The sequence below is a fragment of the Magnolia sinica genome, chromosome 10, assembly GCF_029962835.1.
Source record: "Magnolia sinica isolate HGM2019 chromosome 10, MsV1, whole genome shotgun sequence".
NCBI lineage: Eukaryota > Viridiplantae > Streptophyta > Magnoliopsida > Magnoliales > Magnoliaceae > Magnolia > Magnolia sinica.
This window is the reverse complement of record NC_080582.1, coordinates 80,904,492-80,911,019: the sequence shown is the minus strand read 5'-3', so window position 1 is coordinate 80,911,019 and position 6,528 is coordinate 80,904,492.

Sequence of the window (6,528 nt, the reverse complement as noted above, 5' to 3'; positions counted from 1 at the left end):
GCTCACTAAATAGGATTAAACGTAAAACAGTAAAATTGGTTATAAGTGATACCTGAAAACTTGGGAGTCGAGCGTATGCACGATCCCCAATTTTCAGGGTGTTACATTTGGCATCTCTCAGATTTTGGTAGAGTCAGACTCAAAACTGGTGGTAGACTTCCTAAATGGCATCGCGTGCCCCTCTTAGAAATGGGCCTATTGGATAGAGAGAATTCTTAGATGGCGATCTCTTGGTCAAATTAATTTTGGTCACATTTATTGAGAAGGAAATGAGCCAGTAGATAGAATGGCTCACATGGGTAGTGAGTCTCAGGTTTCCTCGCTCTTTCGTTGCTCGATGCTCCTCGCGAGGCATGTTAGAGGTAACCTTTTCCTTGATAGGCTGGGTTTTGGGGCGGTTCAGCTTGATTCTCATAGTAGTTAGATCAGCATTAGCCTATTGTCCATTTTCTGCTCTTCGTCTTATGATAGGCTTCTTTCAGGTCTTTTTTTCCTGAAGAAGCTCGAATGTCAATAGGGTAGTTATTTTTGTCTTCTTGGGCCTGGGTCGCTCCCCGAGGGTGGATCCGGGTGCCTTGGGGTTTTTGTCTTGGGAAGGTTCGGTTCTTGTTTGTGGCCAAGTTTGGTCTTCTCAGGCACGCTCTAGGGCATCAAGCTGTATTACCACTGTTTATATTATATATGAAAACCCCTTTTCAAAAAAAAAAAACTTGAAATAGAGAACGGATAGAGAAAAACTCGAATTGGTTTTGAATATTGAATGAAAAATCATTTGTCGCTCTCCCATTGTTTAGTCATGGAAGATGAATGGTAAGGCCAATCATTGAAATTTTCCTAGGTGGGGCTAACTTTGAGATCCGACCCACCCATTAGAGACAATGATTAGGTAAAGAGTGTGAGTCAGGGGTCAGATTTTCCTTGACAAGGTGGGGCTTGGTGTTATTAGGTGCTAGGCGCGAGGTGCCCTGGTTCTCCTTTTCCGTGGCCCTTTGGGAGTTTATTTTCGCTTTTATTTTTCTCATGATAGGTTCCTTCCGGGGCATTTTCCTCCTGGGGGAACCTGAAATTGCATTTGTACATATGTATAGTTTTTTCGATATATGGAATGAAATAGGTTCACATTAAAAAATAATAATAATAAAATAAAATAAAAAAGAGTATGAGTCGGGTGAGACTCGGGTACAATGGTCCATTTGATCAAGTTGACTTAAGAGCCTGTTTGGTAATTCCTTTTCCAGTACTTGCCATTTGAAATAGGCTATTTTCATGATTTTCCATTGTTCATACACAAATCTAAAAAATTAAGTGCTTAATTTAAATTTTCACTAATAAAAAATTTGAGTTTTCTCTCTTGACTTGGGATTTAACGAGGAATGTCGTAATTGATTTTGTTTAAAGCTTTTTATTACTTTTTACCAAAATATCCTTATTTTTTATATACATATAAATTTTAAGTATTTGCTTCATTTCGGGGCTTATGTCCTAAAATGATCTAGCAAAACGGATAAACCACATAGATATATAATACACACATCAAGGTGGGCCCACAGTAAGGGCTGCACTGGCTTGGGTGACGCCGGGACCACACCTAATCTTCTCCCATCCGTATTACTCAGTACGCTGTAAGTGTTATTCAGTATGCAATCTGCACCCTTGATGGGAGTAGATTAACTGCAGTCCGGGCCTCACATAAGATTGTGCAGCCCTTACTGTGTGCGGCTCACCTTGATTTCCGTATTCTATATGTGGATATTCTATATCCACATACCATCCATTTTTTCAGATCTATGACATGAGCTGAAAAATTAAGCAGATCTTTCTCTCAGGTGGACCATACATTGGAAACAGTGGTGATTGAACGCCCTACCATTAAAACTTCCTAAGGCTGCTGTACTGTTTCTGTAATGTTTATTTGCCATACAAACCATTGATAAGGTCACATAAACCCCGATTAAAGGAAAAAACAAATATCAGCTTGTTTCAAACTTTTAAGGCCCATTAATGGTCAATCACTGTTTCCTATGCTATGGTCCATTGGGCTTATTTTTATTTTTATTTTTTAAAGTTGGTAAGACGGATGGATGACGTGGATATAGAATACGGACATCAAGATGGCCACCATGGTAAGGGCCACACCTAATCCGCTCCCTCAAGGATGCAGATTGCTTGCTGATGCTAGAGCGTATTAAGTAAACTCTACGGGCCCACCATAATATATATGCCTTATCCATGCCGTCCATCCATTTTATCAACTCATTTTAAGGCATGATCCCAAAATTAAAGTATATCAAAGCTCAATCAACCATACCCAGGAAATAGTGTGAATTAAACGCAATGTTGAAAACTTTTTGAGGGCCACGGAAGTTTTGGATCAAGCTAGTATTTGTGATTTCCCTTCATCCGCATTTATGTGACCTTATGAATAGATTGGATGACAAATAAACGTGATTGCAGGCTCTAAAAAGGTTAAAACAGCTAATGTCATTATCTCCATTGTTTCTCATGGTGTGATCTTAGTGAGCAATTTTAGCTTCGTGCCCTAAAATGATTTGGAAAAAAAAAACACACACACACACAGGCAGTGTGGAGCCATATAAATTACGCGAATCACCGAGTCTTATCTCCATTATCTCCATTGTTTCTCATGGTGTGATCTTAGTGAGCAATTTTAGCTTCGTGCCCTAAAATGATTTGGAAAAAAAAAAAAACACACACACACAGGCAGTGTGGAGCCATATAAATTACGCGAATCACCGAGTCTTTTGATCATGGATGGGACACAAATACATTTTTTTTTAAATAAAAAATAAAAAATCGGGTTCGGATCTAGGAGTGCTGGACCCGAACACTGCTCTTTGACCTTTTTACATATATGATTGGTGATCTCTCAAACGACCGTGTTTCTCGTGTTGCATGTGGTATACCATTTGTTAAATAATTGACTTTTGGAAAGCATGAAGGTCACGTGATACCTCTCTTCTACATCCTGACGTGTGGACCCACTCTTCCTTGTCTGTCCAATGAAAGTGAAACCCGGTTTCGACTTGGGAGCTGAGCCAACAATCACGTAAAATAGAATCTAGTGCTTCTTGTTGCATCGGTTTACTTGGACAGTCCAATCAATCAATCTAAACCGTCCATTAAGTTTAGAACATTTTTTGGTGTACTTCCATTAACTAATCTCACTGTTCAGATGATCCAATCCATCCTTGATTTGGTCTTATTTTTTATAGCTATCGTTTTTCCAAGTCATGAACCGGATGGTTACGATTGCTAAAAAAAGGTGATTCTTTAAAAACATAAGCAATACGTAATCATCCCTTAACGAGTAAAGGATCGGATTGTTAAGTTGAATTATTTTTGTGTAAATGATATTAATGGTCCATTTTATGGTCTTTGATCAAATGGTCAATATTTGTCTGATCACCGTAGTGTTTTCAAATTAGCTGATGAAATATGTGATGGACCTGATGAACAGTTGAGATCAATGGATTGGAGTTTCTAAGTGTCCCAAGGTAACTGTTTTCACTATAAATTATTGTGCACCGGGAGCACAAGAGCATTTCTCAATAAAACAAACAAAAAGAGAAAATTACAACTGTGAACCATACCTTTTATTCGGCGTCTTTTACGAGATCTCCAAAACTTACCTTCCTAACTTAGACCTTGCACGTACGGCTAGAGCATTTGAGGACGAAAATATCCCTGCTTACGCCACCTATAGCTACGGTTATAATCTGTAGCCATAGGTCAACGGAAACGAAAATTCACTTTGAAAAGCAGGGGTATTTTCGTCCTCATATGCTCTGTCTCTGCGTACAAGGTCTAAGTTTAGGAAGGTAAGTTTTGAATTCTCATAAAAGCCGCTGGATAAAAGGTAGAGTCTACAATGGTAATTTTCTCCAACAAAACCGAACGTCGGTAGTTGAAAATGATGGTAGAGACATGATCATGTGCAAAGTGGTATATTAACTTAACATACAAAAACTTTATTTTCCACCGATATGTCGCTTGGTATGAAATCAGGTCCGTGCAAAAGGTAGGTTGCACTATAAATATCTACTGAGGTGAAAACCCATATGGTCCATTCATCATAAATGTCACACCGTGGAAATAAATGTACAGCAATGGTATGAGTCAACGGATGCATCTAGCCCACCTGGTGAGTTGTTGTCCAATTTTGATCCAAAATGATCTTCATGTCATGTTCCACCATTTTAATGGTTCGGATGTTCAACTAAAGAATGACAAACATTACCACACTGTATGTTAAGTTAACATACAACCTTATAGAACGAAACATTGTCATATACAACGTCATCAGATCTCACTGATTTTAATTTGGTGCATGGGCCATCTACGGTTTGGTCCAATATATCAACTGTTTGGATTATTGGAATTAAGGGTAAGTCCCACGATTAGGGCCGTTCAGATTTAAGGTAAATGCCACGTGTATGGTAGGGAGCCTCACTGGTAAAACACATGAAAAGGTAGGCCATGCCATGAAGATTACTTGGAGATAAAATTGGAGCAATCCGCTCATTAGGTGGGCCTCACACACGTACATTAAGTCAGACCATCGGCTGACCATTGATTTGCTGGTGCAGTACCTTTGATGAATGGACCATCCTCATCTTCGACCTGGGTGATATCTATCATACGTCCCACCTTTTCCACGGCTAGGATGTTATCCAAAACCGGCACTTAGAGGGAAAGGGAGCGTTGTATTTCAGCTAAGGAATCCACTATCTAAATCCATCCATTTTTTTTTTTTTCAATACTAGTATTGAAATTAGTACCTATAAAATGGAAAATGGATGTATTCAAATCAAATTGGGGGCATCCAAATATAATAGGAACCGTCCATGTTGTGGGGGAATCCTACTATGAACAGATGATTATGACCATAAGTATTTACAGTTGAATCTGGACCACTGAAAATGAAAATTTTAAAATGCTTCATATTCAACTAAAAAATCAATTTTCAGGACCATCCTTTCAGCATGATTAATGGACCAGGACGCGTTCCAAAATCGTGCAGAAGATGGACGGTCCTGATTGCCCGGCGGCACATCAGGAGGATGAACTATTCACTGCTTACGAGTGGACAGTGATGGTGAGCGGTCAAAGGTACGGATATAATTAGTGGCACTAAATACTCGGGATAAGGTGTGGCCCCATGCACCTGTACTAAAACGAATCAAAGGTCCTGTCGTGTTGTTTTCCACGTTTCAGATTCTACTTCGGATGGATTTTTAAACGAGTGGTTCCGGCACATGAAACGCACGTGGAGACCCTTTTTTCTCGGAAGGGGATTGCGTCCTGCCCCCGGGTTGGACCATAATTCGTAAATGCAGGGGATGTGTGGGGCCCACCGTGATGTATTGTTTTGATCCATGCTGTCCATCCATTTTTTCATATCATTTTAAGAAACGAGCCGAATACCTAGGTAGATCTAAAACTCAAGTGGACCACACCACAGGCAGCGGTGATTATGACAACCAACGTCAAAACCTTCCTAGTTAGGCCCACTGTGATTTTTATTTTACATCCAACGTGTTAATAAGGTCACATAGACCTGTATGAATGGAAAAAAATAGATATCAGCTTCATTCGAAGCTTCTGTGTCCCTCAAAAAGTTTCCAACGCTCAGTATTTAATCCCAACTGTTTATTCCACTTGAGCCTTGTAACTGCATCATTTTTAGTTTGTGCCATAGAATAATGATATGGAAAAATGGATGAACGGTGTGGATGAGACTTATACATCATGGTAGGCCCCACAAAGCCTGCCTGGACGGTTTTTTCCTTTGCTGACAAATCTTCGGGAGTTTATTGGGAGATCTTCAATTTTTGAGGTTGTTCTCATATTTAATGGACACAGTATGGGTAATAGTACAAAATAAAATAATTATTAAAAATTTTAAAATAATAATTATATAGTGAATTAGATTGAATTTTTAGTAACGGTTGTGTTAATATTGAAAATTTTTCCATTAAAATATGAAAATTAAAATGGATGATATTGAGATTTGAATCTTGCTGAGATTTAAAATCAAAATCATCATATGATTTGACATCGAACAGTGCAAAAATGTAACTTTTCTTCATTACCGGTCTTTACTTAGACCAGCTCTAATCTATTAATCAGGGCATTAAACTCATTCAAGCATTCTTTTAAAAAGAATTCTTCATTCATCTTCAAGTTACACAATTGCCATTCAAGAAATATTTAGACATGTATTTTTTTCATACAGTTCCACAAATTACCTTCACAAATCTTTAGCAATAATTAGATTGGAAACTTTAAACAAAACTAAATTATCTAGTATAAGAAGAAAATCCACTATGGTAATTAACTTTATTCTTTAAATACCTCATTTTTCATCCATACAATTTTCTTTTATTTTCATTTTATCAGAATTGCACAACTTCTATTTATCAATACAACCTTCATTTTCGATTTTTACCATACATTATTAAATCAGTCGAATTTCAATACTTAAAATCTAGTTTAAATTTGCTCCAA